Source organism: Pleurodeles waltl, chromosome 6 (genome assembly GCF_031143425.1).
Source record: "Pleurodeles waltl isolate 20211129_DDA chromosome 6, aPleWal1.hap1.20221129, whole genome shotgun sequence".
Taxonomy (NCBI): domain Eukaryota; kingdom Metazoa; phylum Chordata; class Amphibia; order Caudata; family Salamandridae; genus Pleurodeles; species Pleurodeles waltl.
In genome coordinates this window covers 1,543,565,967-1,543,583,597 of record NC_090445.1, presented here as the reverse complement: position 1 = coordinate 1,543,583,597, position 17,631 = coordinate 1,543,565,967, and the positions used below count along the sequence as shown (strand labels likewise).

The 17,631-nt window shown below is 46.3% G+C and overlaps 1 long non-coding RNA gene across 1 annotated transcript in view; it reads left to right on the top strand.

The window, feature by feature from the left end:
* The window catches only part of LOC138301090 (uncharacterized), a 128,885-nt gene that overhangs the window by 26,878 nt on the left and 84,376 nt on the right, over window positions 1-17,631 (top strand). The window lies entirely within an intron of this gene.

The window sequence follows — 17,631 nt, the reverse complement described above, 5'->3', positions numbered from 1 at the left end:
TGGGGAGAGATCTGCAAACCACAGACTGGAGCCTGCCAGCACAGACCTAGATTGACTCACCAGCTGGGACTCAGCCAACCAGGTCGTGAATCGTACAGAAAACTATGCCGCCTGCTTCTCTCTCCATGGCTTTGAACCTTTTTTTTATAAGCCCCTCTGCCCCCTTACAACATTTATTTATCCCCCTTTCTCAGCTGCCTGGCTGAATTTCCCACCCCTTTAACATCTTGGTCACAGGAAACGTGCTGCTCACTGTGTGTGCAGGCTGTATTTTTAGCATTCGGTGCCCGTGTAAGATGTCCTCAAGGAGATCCTGAAGAGACCGTCCAGCGTAAAATGCACTAATGCTACATTGCCCCACGGCCCCCAGTCTTCCTTCGGCCACATCGATTCTAGAACGTCCCTTCCTGATGTCTTTGTGGACTCCGAATACACGGTCCCTTCAAAGTGCGATTAGGTCACTCCTGCATCCTCCCTGTTGTATGTAATTGCTGTGTTGGCGTTTTGGGGCACATTTTTTGTCACAGGGGGACCATTAGTACAGGGATGCAGGGGATGGAGAAAACAGACATTGGTTTTGTAATTATAAGAACGCCGCCCCAGCGCAGAGAAATACCTCTTATTTCAGATGTAAGTACATGCCTGGTACCGATTATGAGTGTCAAGTACTGCAACACTCATGGCGTCTACAACATAAAAATAAATTTTTATATTGCGCAACTCTTGCTCTGTAACTGAGGCATGAAGTCAGTATTGTGCACTTTACACAGGGTTCACGTTCATATTTTTTTTATTTAAAGCGGGGAGATTAAGTGATTTGCTCAGAATCACAGAAAGTTAAGGCATAGCCGAGCTTAATCTCTTATTTCGTATTTGCATGCTGTTTGGGCCCTCCCAATTCTGAATCCTCATGTACCAAGGGCCGGCTTGGTCTGTTCTCTTGTACAGTTTTCTAAACCGATTCATGTCCGATTTCGTGAGCTGACATGAGCAAAAGTTTGTGAGCTAGAGCCACCCTGCCACAAGAAATCCTGATGAGATTTTGAGTAGTATCGTGTTAGAAATAGACGTCTGGTCTTGAAACATAGCTTGGCAGGAGAAACAGCTCGGTTCACCGCTTTAAGTGTCCTGCGGATTAGCAGTCACTCTGTCCCGCCAGTACAGGAAAGGTGTGGCCTACCTGCGAGCAATTACAAATTGTGTTCATTGAAAGGTTGATTATCTTGATATGAACGTGACCTAATTGGTGCATATTCTTTTTGTAAACATAAAGCACTGAGTTGCCAAAGTTGGATTTATTGTTGATAATGAGCGTTAAATCACTTCGCTGTTGGTAAACTCAGAGTCCCTCAGTTTATGATTAAGCCTATATAAAACACGTCTCTTTTGCACTTGGGAGAATCATTTGCCTTAGCAGCAGTGTTCCAAAGGAATGTTATATTTATAGAATGGTGCATCACTCAGAGTTCTCAAGTTTCAGAGGTCCATACGTGAAGAACAAGTTATTTACCTTCGGTAACAAATTATCTGGTAGAGACTCTATCTAGCTTCACATTCCTTATCTTAGAATTCCCTGGCGTCAGCTTTGAATCCGGATTTGTTTTTGCTGACCAGTACCCTGTGCGTGTCATCGGTTGGCGTCGTTCGGATCCGCGTGCGTCGTCCAGCTCCGTGTGGCGTCATCAGCGTCATTGGAGCGGTCTGTGATGTCACGGTCTTCTGTATAGGCACCACCCCGGCCCGCGTACGTCAGTTCTTTTCTATAACTTCCCACGCCAGAAGCGAAGAACCAAACATTTTAGTTTTACACTTAATTGTTTGAAGAAAAAGACATGCCCTTGAGAAAGGCAAAAATACAAAAAACAGGATGCATATATATATCCGCACAGTGGGAGGCCTGGGTGGGTGTAAGGAATCTGCAGCTAGATAGAGTCTCTACCTGTTAATTCGTTACCAAAGGTAAGTAACTTGTTCATCTGATAGAGACTTCTAGCTGAAAATTCCTTACCTTAGAAGAGATGCCCAAGCTATAACTCCTGGTGGTGGGTTGCAAAGATATATTTCACACCAGGAAGTCCTGCAGGACAGAGATGGCAAAATGCCCCTCTCTCCTCACCTGGCTAGCCAGGCAGTGTCTTTCAAACGTGTGCAAGGAAGCCCAAGTTGCCGCTTGGCAGATGTCAAGTATCGGCACGCCACAAGCTAACGCAGTGGTAGCAGCTTTTCCTCTGGTAGAGTGAGCCCTCAAGCCCTTTGGAGGCTGCTTCTTGGCCGAAGCATAGCAAATCTTTATACAGAGAACGACCCTGCACGAAATGGACTGTTTCTGTACTGCCCGACCCTTCTTTGCACCAACGTATCCCACAAAGAGTTGGTCACCTACCCGGAACTCTTTTGTGCAGTCAAGGTAGAACGATAATGCTCTTTTTGGGTCCAGCCAATGGAGACACTCCTCTTTCTTAGAGGGATGCAGTGCTGCAAAGAAGGTGGGCAGGGTGACATTTTGACCCAGATGGAAAGGGGTCACCACCCCGGGGAGGAAAAAGGCACGAGTTCAGAGGACTACCATGTCAGGATATATTGTGAGATACAGCGGTTTCGATGATAAAGCCTGCAGCTCACTCACTCTCCTGGCAGATGTGATTGCCACCAAAAAGGCTGTTTTGATTGTGAGCAGCCGGAGAGGACAGTTATATAAAGGCTCAAAAGGAGCACACATTAGAAAAGTAAGTACAAGATTAAGATCCCACTGGGGCATGACAAATGGCACAGGTGGAAACATGTGAACGAGTCCTTTTAAGCATCTCTGTACAATGGGAGAATTGAACAAAGATGGTTGGTCGGGCAAGCGTAGAAAAGCCGATAAGGCAGCAAGATAGCCCTTGAGAGTCCCTAAGGAGGAACCCTGTTGGGTGAGAGATAGAATAAACAAAAGGACATTAGATAGAGAAGAAGAAAGAGGATCAATAGACCTCTCTGTACAATATGAAATAAAACGTTTCCACCGGCAGGCGTAAATCGACTTAGTAGAGGTACGCCTGGCTGCCAGAATGACATCACAGACTTCGGAAGGGAGGTCATAAACCATCAACTGTCGCCGCTCAACCTCCACACATGAAGCCGTAAAGTTGACAGGTTTGGTTGGAGAACCTTCCTCTGCTGCTGTGACAGAAGATACTCCGAAGAGGCAACCTGATTGAAGAACTAATGCTCATTTTGAGAAGCTCTAGATACCAGACTCTCCTTGCCCAATCCGGAGCCACTAGGATTACTTGGGCCCAGTCGTTCTTGATTTTCTTGAGAACTCTGGGCAGAAGAGGTATAGGCGGAAAGGCATACAGGAGGCCTGAACTCCACACGCAACGAAAAGCGGCACCTAGCGATAGCCCCCTTGAAAACTCCAGCACACAATACTGCTGACATTGTGCATTCTCTGCGGAGGCGAACAGATCTAACCAAGGCTCTTTCCACTACTGAAAGAGTTTGTGCGCCACCTCCGGATGGAGATACCACCCCGTGAACCCCTGCACTACCTTCCCTTTCACAACAGGAAGAAATGCTTTTAATGCTAGCCGGATCGCCCAAAGCTCCAACAAGGTGATATGGAGCCCGGATTCCGCCAGAGACCAGCGACCCCTGATCTCCACCTCTCTCAGATGGCCACCCCATCCCAGAAGTGATGCATCTGTCACTACTGTGAGATTTGGTCGGGGAAGGGAGAGGAGTCTGCCTTTGACACAATCGCAGTTCACTAACCACCGCTCCAGATCCTTTCCATTTCCCTCCGAGATCTGAACCACGTTAGTAAGAATTCCCTGATACTGTGCCCATTGGACCTTCAGGTCCCACTGCAGAGCCCTCATATGCCATCTGGCATGCTTTACCAATAGGAAGCAGGAAGCCAGGAGTCCCAACAGCCTCAGAGTCTGTCTCACCGAAATCCAGGATAGAGGCCAAAACATTGGTATCATAATCTGAATATCCTGGACTCGCTGTTTGTGAGGATAGGCCCGATACTGCACTGTGTCCAGAACAGCTCCGATGAAAGTGAGCTTCTGAGAGGGAGTGAGATGTGACTTTGGCACATTTATAGTGAAACCCAGTGAATTCAGGAGGTTCGCTGTCGTCTGGAGGAGGGTGACGAGAACCCGGGGCGTCGGAGCCTTCAACAGCCAATCGTCTAGGTAGGGGAAGACTGAAATCCCTAACCTGCGCAGGTGAGCTACCGCCATCACTTTGGTGAACACCTGAGGAGCACTGGAGGGACCGAAGGGGAGCACGGTAAACTGAAAGTGCTCGTGGCCCACCTTAAACCGCAAGTAACACCTGTGGGCAGGCAAGATGGAGATGTGAAAATACGCATCCTGCAAGTCCAACGCTAGCATCCAGTCTCCTTGGTCTAGGGCAGACAAGACCTGAGCAAGAGTGAGCATCTTGAATTTCTCCTTCTTGAGGAAGAGATTGGCGTCCCTTAAATCCAGGATAGGGCGAAGGCCCTTGTTCTTTTTGGGAATCAGAAAGTAGCAGGAATAACACCCACTGCCTACATCAGGACCCTTTCTATAGCTCCCTTGGCCAAGAAAGCCGTAACTTCCTCACGGAGTAAAACCAAATGGTCCTCCATCAGCCATTCTTTTGTCGGAGGGAAATAAGGAGAGAAAGACTGGAAGGGGAGCGAATAGCCCTTCTGTATGATCTGCAAGACCCATTTGTCCGTTGTGATGGAATGCCAGTGAGGGAGATTAAATTGAAATCTCCCTCCAACTGGACTGACATGGTCCTGAAGAACCACACTAGGAGGGCTTGGGCGCATTGGAGGGGGGCTGTGTGGTGGCCGACAGTCCAGTTCACAGGAACCCCTGTGATGGGTTTGGACCATATTCCCAGAAGGACGTCCGTTAAGGCCTCATTGAAGGACAACATTTTCTCGCCGCAGCGCACGGCACGAGCCGAACACTCGGCTCGGGCGCGCAGCGCTGAGACACGCCACGCCCCCAGCCTCTCCTGCAGTACTCGTGGCCCCAAATTGGGTATGGGGCCTCTTTCCTTTCTGGCACGGCGCGCCTCCATTTACAGATAGCATTTCCCCCCCCACTCATCTGCTATTGTGTCCTTCTTTGCTGTCGTCCTCGTTTGTTCTCCCCTTTATGTTTTTCCTTTTTCCCATTATGCCCCTCTCTTCCCAGCATACCTTGGTCCCCTACTCACTATGGTGCCTTATCCATTGCTTTCTATGTATTGTTCCCTATCCAATATGGTGTCATTGCACTTCCTGCTGGTCGCTTCCTGTTCTATGGGTATTTAAGGGCTGTGACTCATTTCCTCCTTGCGCTGCAACACTTCCTGTTGGATGGTGTCTTCGCTCCTTCTCCCTTGCGTCAGATACTGGTTATACTTTTTGTTCCAGTGCTTTCCTATTCATTTTTGGTCTTGTATTCCAAGTATTGATCTTTTGCTCAGGATTTCCTTTTTTAGTTTTTTTTAGTTTTTTTTTTCCCTCTGGCACTACTTCTGAAGGACAAGGACTGCCCTTGGCGTTCCTATCGCCTGCAGCACCAAGGCTACCAGAAAGAGTCACCCCCTATCTGGGCCAAGGCAGAACATTCGAGAACAAGAACCTCGTCACTCGTTCAGCGGACTCCAGGCTCAAGCAACGTGTAAGTCGTGGCAGATTGCAGCGCCCAATAAACCCAACTTCGTCTAGCAGAATGGATGATACAGAAGCGGCAGCTGCAGACCCTGACCAGTCCCTTCTGGCAACCATTCAGCAACAGGCTCAGGAACTGCAACAATTACGAAACAAGAATGCTGCCTTACGACAAGCTCTGGACTTCCGCAGTACGGATGTTCCTACCGCTTCCAACTCAACTCCTCGGTTTTCCGGTGAAGCAACGAAGCTGCGAGAGTTTTCGGATGCGTCGACTGTTTACTTTGCCTTCCGACCCACACAATTTTCTCACGACTAGACAAAGGTGGGTTATCTTATCAGTGCCCTATCCGGTCCTGCCTTGGCCTGGGCGACTCCGATTGTAGCCTCCAATGACCTAGTGTTGTCTGATTATCCAGCCTTTGTGAATTGTTTCAAACAAATGTTTGGTCATCCAGGATTAGAGGCCTCCGATGAAGAAGCACTCTGTGACATCCAACAAGGCTCTCAAGATGTCCTCCAATACATAGCACGCTTTCGACAACTGGCTGCCGAAACAACATGGGTGGAGCGTACTCTGGTTACCCTTTTTTGTAGAGGGCTAAAAGAGGAGATCAAAGATGAATTAGTGCACTCCACCCGAGTAGAAGATCTTCGCGGTCTGATGGATTTAGCTCTTTCCATTGAATATCGTCTCCAAGAATGACATTTGGAGAAAAGAAGAAATAGAGGACCTTCCCAGTCAAGCACCTCACGTGTCTTTGTGCACCGTCCGGAGGAACCTCGCCCTCCTGTAAGAGAAACTGAAGGAGAACCTATGCAGGTGGGTACTACTCGTGGCCCACTTTCATTCAGTGAACGTGAAGAAAGACGGAAAAAAGGATTGTGCCTGTTTTGTGGTGCTGCTGGTCATATGCTCCGTACATGCCCCGTTCGTCCTCTAAAGCCATCGGGACACACTACTTCCCGTCCTCTGTAAGAAGGGAGGGGACGGGATCATCTGCTATACCTTCCATCAGTTCATTCAAGGACAATTCCACCAATTTGTTCATGTTACCTGTGACCCTACAGTTACCTGACGGTCGTGAGGAAAGGTCAATGGCCTTACTGGATTGTGGTGCTAGTGGCATTTATATGGATATGTCCTGGGCCACAACACAACGAATACCAACACGACCCAAGGAAGTTCCGGAACAAGTACACACTGTTGATGGGTCCTTAATATCCTCTGGTCCAATTGATACTACTACCCCGATTCTAAGTCTACAGTTTGGGAACCACCAAGAACACGTCTCCTTTGACTTATTATCATCCCCCAATCATTCTATAATTCTAGGAATTCCGTGGTTCATAAGACAAAATCCTTATGTAAATTGGGAAACCAGGACTATTTCTTTGTCCTCTCTGTTTTGTCATGAACATTGCTATGCCTCAGGCACTTACTGGTCACCCAAGAAAATGATACCTTCTGAACCCACTACAGGTTGTTCAATCAATACAGTCCAAGGGGTTCCCGACCACTATTTGGACTTTCAAGATGTATTCCAAAAACCACCCAAGCCTGTTTTGCCCCCACATCGAGATTATGATTGTACAATTCCCCTGGAACCTGGGGCGATTTTTCCCTTTCGGAGAATGTATTCTCTCACTGAACCTGAAAGGGAAGTTCTCAAAGATTACCTCCAAGAAAATCTTCACAGCGGTCTTATTGTACCGTCTTCCTCTCCGGCGGGGGCTCCCCTGTTTTTTGTACCCAAGAAAACCAAAGATCTTCGTCCCTGCTTGGACTTTCGTGGTTTAAATAAGATCACTATAAAGGATCGTTATCCTTTCCCTCTTATCAAAGATATTCTGGAAGCGCTCAGAGGGGCACAACGGTTTACCAAATTAGATCTTCGTGGAGCCTACCACCTTTTGCGCATCAAGAAAGGAGACGAGTGGAAGACTGCCTTTCGAACCCCATTTGGTCATTATGAATACAGGGTTATGCCTTTTGGCCTAACTAATGCTCCCTCAATATTCAAAAGATTTATGGACTCTGTGTTCTCTGATTTGTTGAACCATACAGTAGTAATATACTTAGACGATATCCTTATATATTCTAGACGTCCTGAACTTCATTCTACACAAGTTAAACAAGTTCTCCAAAGACTCAGGCAACATCAACTGTACTGTAAGCCAGAGAAATGTGAGTTTGATAAAACCGAAGTCAAATATCTAGGTTATCACATCAGTCCCACTGGAATATCAATGGATCCGGAAAAGGTACAAGCCATCCTAGACTGGCCTTCCCCTTCATCCATCAAGGAAACCCAGTGTTTTCTAGAACTGGCCAACTTCTATCGGCAATTTATCTTAGACTTTGCAGAACAGACCAGTCAAATTATCCAAACATTAAAAAAGGAGAATTTACGCAGTGGATTTATCTGGACAAAGGCGGCTGAAGCAGCTTTTCAAAGTCTAAAGAAGGCCTTCACTCAAGCTCCGATACTGAGACATCCAGACACCAACAAACAATTTGTTGTTGTTACTGACGCATCTGAAAGAGCCATCGGAGCAGTATCACTCCAACAACAAGATGACAATGGTTTAGAACATCCAGTTTTTTATCTGTCCCGTGTACTCTCTGTGTCTGAACAACATTACTCAGTAATTGGAAAGGGAATTATTAGCCCTTAAGACTGTCTGCCATGAGTGGAGACAATTCCTTATGGGTTCCAAAGAACCTTTTGAGGTGAGAACGGACCATCGGAATCTACAATGTTTACGTAACTTTCAACGCCAGAACAGTCGTCAGGCTCGTTGGGCCTTTTTCTTTGGTCAGTACGACTTCTATGTCACCTACATTCCTGGATCCCAAAATATTCTGGCCGATGCTCTGTCTCGCTGTTATCCTGATTGCACTCCTACCCCATCACAGTATCTACTTGAGCCTAGCAAGATCATTGGTGTAGCTCAATCATTCCTGGATGAGGTACAACTGGAATATGCAAACCATTCTAAACAAGAACTTGAGGACTTATACCCCCAAATACATAAACAGAAGGGATATTATTATTATTATTATAAAGGCCTTTTATTCCTCCCTACAAAAAGAATACAAGAAAGGGCGCTGCAGATGTGCCATGATTCTCCGATTGCTGGTCATAGAGGTATCAAGGCCACGCAGGAATTACTCTTGCAATCCTTTTGGTGGCCTACTTTGAAACCGGATTTCGAAAGTTATGTACAGGCCTGTCCCATATGTGCCCAAGTAAAGATACCCAGTACCAGGCCAGCGGGATTACTGCAACCGTTACCTGTTCCACCAGCTCCCTGGCACACAATTTCGATCTATTTCATGTGTTTACTACCTCCATCAGCAGGAAATCGGGTTATCGTGGTAACGGTAGATTCCTCTACTAAGATGGCTCACTTCACTGCCCTGAAGAAATTACCTACCTCACAAGAACTAAGTCAGATATTCATCCACCATATTTTTCGTCTACACAGACTCCCACACAGCATTTTATCAGACAGGGGACCTCAGTATCTCTCTCAGTTTAGGAAACATTTCTGTAGGACCTTGAACATCAATGTAGCATTGTCATCTGGATTCCATCCCCAAACCAATGGGCAGACTGAACGACTCAACCAAGGACTAGAGCAGTACCTTTGTTGCTTCTGTAATTCTACTCAGAGTAACTGGAACACTTACCTTCCTATCGCAGAATTCGCTTACAACAACACTGTCCATAGTGCCTCCAAGGTCACCCCCTTTTTCTGTTCCTATGACTATCATCCTACCTCTTTTCCTACTACTCCTAAGTCTACCCCTTCTCTTCCTGCTATCACCTCATTTTCCAAACGACTTCGGAAGATTCATAGAATGATTCGATCTAATCTGCTGGACACAAAGAAATACATGAAAAGAATGGCAGATAAGAAGCGCAGTGACACTCCATTGTATCACATCCAGGATAAAGTCTGTCTTTCTTCGAAATTTCTGCCCTTGCGGCTCTCTCAGAATAAGTTTACACCTTGTTACTACGGTCCTTCCCGTATTCTTCAGTTAATTAATCCTGTCACTGTCCGTCTTCACTTACCTCGTACCTGGAAGATCCATCCGGTCTGTCATGTTTCTCAGCTGAAACCCTATATGTCTGATCCTTTCTCCCGGCAGTTCCCTTGGCCTCCTCCCTTGTTGGTGAATGATGAACCAGAATATGAGGTACAAGAAATTTGTTACTCTTGTGTCTTTCGAAACCGTCTTCAGTATCTGATTCATTGAAACCCTCTTAGCGAATGCTCTTGGTTAGATGCTTCTTCTGTCCACGCCCCGCTTCTGATTCGTCATTTTTACCGCTTGTTGTCACACAAACTTGGGCCTGGGGCTCTGGGGGGGGTGGGAGGGGGTGGGGCAGACCTACTGTCACGCCACAGCGCACGGCACGAGCCGAACACTCGGCTCGGGCGCACAGCGCTGAGACACGCCGCGCCCCCAGCCTCTCCTGCAGTACTCAAGGCCCCAAATTGGGCAATGGGGCCTAGTTTTTCTTCTGGCGTGGCGCGCCTCCATTTACAGATAGCATTTCCCCCCACTCACCTGCTATTGTGTCCTTTGCTGTTGTCCTCGTTTGTTCTCCCCTTTAAGTTTGTCCTTTTTCCCATTATTCCCCTCTCTTCCCAGCATACCTTTGTTCCCTACTCACTATGGTGCCTTATCCATTGCTTTCTATGTATTGTTTCCTATCCAATATTGAGTCCCTGCTCTTCCTGCTGGTTGCTTCCTGTTCTATGGGTATTTAAGGGCTGTGACTCATTTCCTCCTTGCGCTGCAACACTTCCTGTTGGATGGTGCTTCTTCTGCCTTGCGTCAGATACTGGTTACGCTTTTTGTTCCAGTGTTTTCCTGTTCATTTTTGGTCTTGTATTCTTAGTATTGATCTTATGCTCTTATTCCAGGAATTTCCTTTTTGAGGTTTTTTCCCCTTTTTAGGGTTTGTTTTCCCTCTGGCACTACTTCTGAAGGACACGGACTGCCCTTGGCGTTCCTATCACCTGCACCACCGTGGCTACCACTGGGCCAAGTCAGAACATTCAAGAACAAGAACCTCGTCACTTGTTCAGCGGACTCCAGGCTCAAGCAACGTGTAAGTCGTGACAAACAAAGGCTCTGATGTATTCACCCCTGGCTGAAGCAACTCTGTTAGGAGATTCGTCCTGACTGGCACAGTGGGCAAGTCTGGGTCCAAGACCTCAGCTGCCCTACGCACCACCATAGCATAAGAAGCTCCCTCCTCCGTAGCCACATTAAGAGGAGAGAGCATGCCAGTATCTGGAGATGTGTCCAGTCCACTGGCTTCCCCTAGATCCTCATACCAGTCCTGCTCTTGCTCCAATTCACACTCCAAAGGGTCCTCAGACCCCTCCCTCTCCTCTCCTGTGCCTGGCTGTTCAAAATAAGGCTCAGGCAATGATCTGGCCCTAATCGGCGCAGTCCGAGTCGGCGTCGTGCGACGTCGCTCCGGCTCATCCAGAATGAGGATGGGGCTACCATCAGAGGGCGCCGATGGTGGAGGAAGTGTCAATGTCTGACCCGGCACCGGAGGAGGTAGACTGTGTGGGACCACGGATGTCGAACCCAATGGGGCCCCTGCTGACCCCGCGTGGCCCAAAGACCCACACAAGGGTGCAGCCCGCTTAAAAACAAGGCACATGGCCTTGTAAAACTCCTTTAATTGAGCGGGGTCGCTCCGCCCCCAGGAAAAGGCGGAAAATGCGGAGTTGGCCCTGGCAACGGCTCTGCGGAACTAAGCTTAGAACATCAACGTTCCCTAGATGCCTCGTCGGTCGACGGGCGTGGCAAAGTCAAAGTCCACTTGGACTTCTACTTCTTCTTGTGCCTCTTACCTGAATGATCAGATGACCTCAAATGTGAGGAAGAGGACTTAGGGCTCCGGTAGCGGTGCCGCGACCTCCTCCTACTGCAGGCCCGTGACCTCCCCAGAGTCGTGCCGACTGAAGACGACTATCGGGCCGCAAGAAGTTTGAGGGATCTCTCCCTCAAGGCCTTCGGAGCCATGGCCCGACAGTCGGAACAAGAAGTCAAGTCGTGATCCTTTTCCAAACACCAGAGAGACACTCTGTGTGGATCTGTGACCGACATGGTGCGATAACATGCACCACACGGTTTGAATCCAGTCTTTCTAGAAGACATGTTCAAAGAATCAAGGCGAAAAACCTCGACGACCATCGAAGAAAAAGGGTAGCTCTTTCCAGATCTGTGCTTAACTGGCGCAGAAGGAAAAGAACTGACGTACGTGTGCCGGGGTGGTGCCTATAAAGAAGACCGTGACATCACAGACGGCTCCAACGATGCTGACGCCGCCACGCGGATCCGAACGACGCCATCCGACGGCATGCGCAGGGTACTGCTCAGCAAAATAAAATAAAAAATCGGAATTCTAAGCGGACGCCTGGGAATTCTAAGGTAAGGAATCTGCAGCTAAAAGTCTCTGTCAGATTAACTTATTCATTGTTGTGGTTCCTTTGCATTCTAGTACTAGAAACTACACGTTCCAGAATGCAAAGAAAGAATCTGGACCTGATGAGCTACTCACGTGTGGAACTTGGAAACTAGAGCAGTGTTATTGCTTGCCATTATTAGTAGAACTTTGCACTAGTGACAAACAGCACGACAAATCTGTTTAACATTTGCTGCTTGTTTAGGTATAGAATGAAGCAAACTGTCCTTGCACGATAGCAATATTGATAAAACTACATTCACAATATTTTTCCTGTGTTATTGCTGTAAGATGGGCCGTTTTAGAGGGAAAAATAATATAATAATTTTATTTCGTATTTATATTCCATATTCCACTTCATTCTGTGGCGCATGACTAACCACACGTTGATTAAACCTAATTAGTGCCAGTCTGCTGCTCGTGCTGTGATTCAGGTTTTATTTCTTCTTTCCCCATCCCACTTCCCTTACCCCTATCTGGTGCTTCTCCCTTCTCGCTTTTTATTTTTAAATATTACAAAAGGTAAAAAAAAAAAAAGCATATTCCAGTGGGCAAGCTCATGTGACTAATTTATAGCACTCACATGCTAGATATAGTATGGTGTGGACAAACACTGCCATCATCTGAACAGCTACTTCTACATAGTTCTCTTTCCTGGCAGTAGGTGGGTATAATTGTAGGAATTCTGGGGAGATTTTCAGCTTCAAATGATCCTGGCCAGAGTCAAAGAAAGTTCAGATTCAGGTTGTCCTTATTTCTGCAATAGGATCTGGAGAAGACAATGAGTTACTTACCTGTAACTACAGTTCTCCAGTATTGGAATCTTTTATAGATTTACATGCTTGAATCATTCCCTGCCATCGAGATGGGAGTCCCCGGTACCTTTGATCAAGTAGTACTGACATAGGATTAAACCCAAAGGCCCTTAGGCTCTCAGTTTAGTATTCTATTAGAGTCATTTTGAAAAAAAAGGACCAAAGTTGAGAGTCCACCAATCAAGTGACACCACCCTCTAGAACCTTCCTGAAAGAAGCTCCAGTCCCTCAGATTTGCTTTGCACAAGTGCATAGTGGACATAACAGTAATAACAGAGGTAATGGTGAGCTTGTCAGGGGAGGTGGGTGGGTCGCATGTGAATCTATGAAAGATTCCAATACTGGAGAACTATAGTTATAGGTAACTCATTTTCTTAATCCAGTTTTGGAACTTTCATAGATTCATATGCTCGAATCAGAGTAGTAAGCAGTAGTAATGCACACTGTAGAATTAGTATCACAGTTTCCCATATATAAACATAAATTGTGTAAGTAAACATGTACATCTTAACCCCTTTGCTGCCAGGCCTTTCCCCACTCAGGTGCCAGGCCTTTTTTTGGCTATTTGGGGCAGTTTGCACTTAGGCCCTCATAACTTTTTGTACACATAAGCTACCCATGCTAAATTTGAGTTCTTTTTTTCCAACATCCTAGGGATTCGAGAGGTACCCAGAGTTTGTGGGTTCTCCTGAAGGAGACCAAGAAATTAGCTAAAATACAGCAAACATATATATATATATACATATATATATATATATTTATTTTAAATAGGGAAATAGGGCTGCAGAAGAAGGCTTGTGTTTTTTCCCCCTGAAAATGACATCAACAAAGGGTTTGCGGTGCTACATTCACCAGCTTCCCAGCTTTCAGGAACAGGCAAATTTGAATCAGAAAAACAAAATTTTCAACACAATTTTGGCATTTTACTGGGACATACCCCATTTTTACTATTTTTGTGCTTTTAGCATCCTTTCAGTTAGTGACAGAAATGGGTGTGAAACCAATGCTGAATCCCAGAAAGCGAAACATTTCTGAAAAGTAGACAAAATTGTGATTTAAGAAAGGGGTCATTTGTGTAGATCCTACAAGGATTTCCTACAGAAAATACCAGCTGAAATAAAAAAATATTGAAATTGAGGTGAAAAAAACAGACATTTTTCTTCATGTTTTACTCTGTAACTTTTGACTGCGATGTCAGATTTTTTTAAAGCAATATACCGTTACGTCTGCTGGTTGTGGGGATATATAGGGCTTGTAGGTTCATCAAGAACCTTAGGTACCCAGAGCCAATGAATGAGCTGCACCTTACAATGGGTTTTCATTATATACTGGGTATACAGCAATTCATTTGGTGAAATATAAAGAGTGAAAAGTAGGTATCAAGAAAACCTTTGTATTTCCAAAATGGGCACAAAATAAGGTGTTGAGAAGCAGAGGTTATTTGCACATCTCTGAATTCTGGGGTCCCCAGAATTACAGGGCATTTCTCAAATAGACATCTTTTTTACATTTGGAAGGAAAAAAATGTAGAGAAACACAAGGGGCAATAACACTTGTTCTGCTATTCGGTGTTCCCCCAAGTCTCCCGATAAAAATGGCACCTCACTTGTGTGGGTAGGCCTAATGCCCACAACAGGAAACACAACATGGCCACATCACATTTTCCCAAAGAAAACTGACGTGTTTTTTGGGAAGTGCCTAGCTGTAGATTTTGACCTCTAGCTCAGCTGGCACCTAGGACAACTTACCAAATCTGTGCATTTTTTAAAACTAGACACATAGGGGAATCCAAGATGGGGGTGACTTGTGGGGCTCTCACCAGGTTCTGTTATCCAGAATCCTTTGTAAACCTCAAAATTTGGCCCACAAAATGTTTTTCCTCAACTTTCGGTGACAGAAAGTTCTGGAATCTGAGTGGAGCCACTAATTTCCTTCCACCCAGTGTTCCACCAAGGCTCCCGATAAAAATGGTACCTCACTTGTGTGGGTAGGCCTAGCACCTGTGACAGGAAATGCCCCAAAACACAACATGGACACATCACATTTTCCCAAAGAAACAGAGCTGTTTTTTGCAAAGTGCCAAACTGTGGATTTGGACCTCTAGCTCAGCCAGCACCTAGGGAAACCCACCAAACCTGTGCATTTTTGAAAACTAGACACCTATGGGAATTGTGGATGGGGTGACTTGTGGGTTTCTCAGCTGGTTCGGTTACCCACAATCCTTTGCAAACCTCAAAAGTTGGACAAAAAACACTTTTTCCTCACATTTCGGTGCCAGAAAGTTCAGGAATCTGAGAGGAGCCCCAAATTTCCTTCCACCCAGCGTTCCCCTAAGTCTCCCGATAAAAATGGTACCTCACTTGTGTGGGTAGGCCTAGTGCCCGTGAAAGTAAATGCCCCAAAACACTATGTGGACACATCAAAATGATCAAATACTAAACTACCTGATTTTGTGGGGGTGGAAACCTGTGTTTTTGGTCCTGGCTCAGCAGCCATATATGAAACCCTACCAAACCCAAAATTTTCTGAAAACTAGACACCCGAGGGAATACAGGGAGGTGTGACTTGCTTGGATCTCCCAATCTTTTCGTACCCAGAATCCTCAGCAAACCTCAAATTTAGATAAACAAATCACATTTTTCCCACATTTCTGTGTGGGATCACCGCAGCGGGACAAATTTCCTACCACCCAACGTTCCCCTCAGTCTCCTGGTACAAATGATACCTCACTTGTGTAGGTGGGCAAGTGCCTGCGACAGGGAAGAGCCAAAAACTTGTCGAACGTGAGGGGGAACCAAAGCGGGTCCAAAAGGGCAGTTTGAAAAAAAAATATACATTTTTAGGCTGACAAGTGCGGCAGAATTTTTATCGGTGTAGATGAGACAATGCTGGGTGGTAGGAATTTTGTGGATTCCTGCAGATTCCGGAAGGTTCCATCACAGAAATTTGGGAAAAATGTGTGCAAAGTTGGAGGTTTGTAGGGCATTGTGGGTAAGAAAATGGTGCGAGGTGCATGTGAAGCACACCACCCTGGAATCACCCAGATGTTTAATTTTCCGATGTGTCTAGGTCTTGTGGATATTTCTACACGGCTGCATCCCAAAGTCCAAAAAGTGCAGCCCTCACCATTCACAGTAGGATGATTTTGAGAGTTAGCCAAGCTCTCATGGCCCAAATGTAAAACCCCAAAAATCAAATGTCTTCTTGCTTGCCGTGGGATAAGATGTTTTAGTGTGCGGGGTGAGAGCTGAAAGACTGTTACCCCCTTCAGTTGGGGGGGGGGGGGCATAACCAGGGCCATACTGGTTGGTAGCCACCACCCCACTATTTTTTTAAAAAATCCCTGGCATCTAGTAGACTTTCTGCGCCCCCCGCTCCCGGGGCATGGATCGGGGGTAATTGCCCCATCTGCCACAGGTGGGCAGAACAACTTTGGCCCCATTTATTTGGGGTGGGGGTATGGCCACACCCTACCTTCTTATTTTGAAAAAAAAATCTTCCCTCATCTCTGGTGGACTTTCTGCCCCCCCCTTGGTGGCAGGTGGGACTTCCAAAAATAGGCCGACCTGCTCGGTAGATATGGTCAACAGTAATGTGCCCCCATGGGGAGTGACCATTGCCCAAGGGGCTGCACCCCCCCCAAACAAAACACAAACATACACACACACACACACCCCAATCCCTGGTGCCTAAGTGGTTTCTGCCTCCACCAGGGGCAGATTGGCCTCATAGAAATAGACCGATCTGCCCCCAAGGGGAGCAGAAAGAACCTAAAATAAATTTGCCCCCACCCCCCTGGGGAGCGACCCTTGCCTGAAATTGGCACAAAAAAAAAAAATCATCTCCGGGGCCTAGTGGTTTCTGCCCCAATCTGCCCCCAAGGCGGGCAGAAATGGCCAAAAATAAATTTGCCTCCCCAGGGGAGCGCCCTTGCCTAAGGGGTTGCTCCCCTTGCGTGAAATTGGTGGAAAAAAAATCCTTGGGTCCTAGTGGTTTCTGCCCCCCTTGTGGGCAGATCAGCCTAGTACAAATAGGCTAATCTGCCCCCAAGGGGGGCGGAAATGGCCTAAAGAACGAGTTACTTACCTTCGGTAATGACTTTTCTGGTGGATACATTAGCTACCTGTGGATTCCTCACCTAATGAATACTCCCATGGCGCCAGCATTCGACGGAAATCTTCTTACTAGTCTCTGCACGTCGACGAGGACGTCACTCTTGCCCACGCGACGCCGTCTGACATCATACAGGCAATAAGAGGTCCTCGCCGACGTGCCGTTGACAGTACCAACATTTTTTACGTGCATGAGAATAATAATAACCCAATGTAATGAAAGAGCAAAGCAACATCTCTTAATATTGTAAATCACACAACATTGCAATAAAATAGCTGTAGATTTAATATAACCTTCCTTTTTTTTTTTTTTTTTTTAAACAAATAAATATATTTATACATACGAATCATGTATATACACAATATATATAGATTTATATATAAATATACACATATATACAAATATCATATATGCAAAATGTATTGCAACTTTGAAGACCAAAAGGAGCACACTCAAGGATTGCTTGGAGAGACCAAAAAGGCAACGGGGAGGCGGGTGGGACCGTGAGGAATCCACAGGTAGCTAATGTATCCACCAGAAAAGTCGTTAC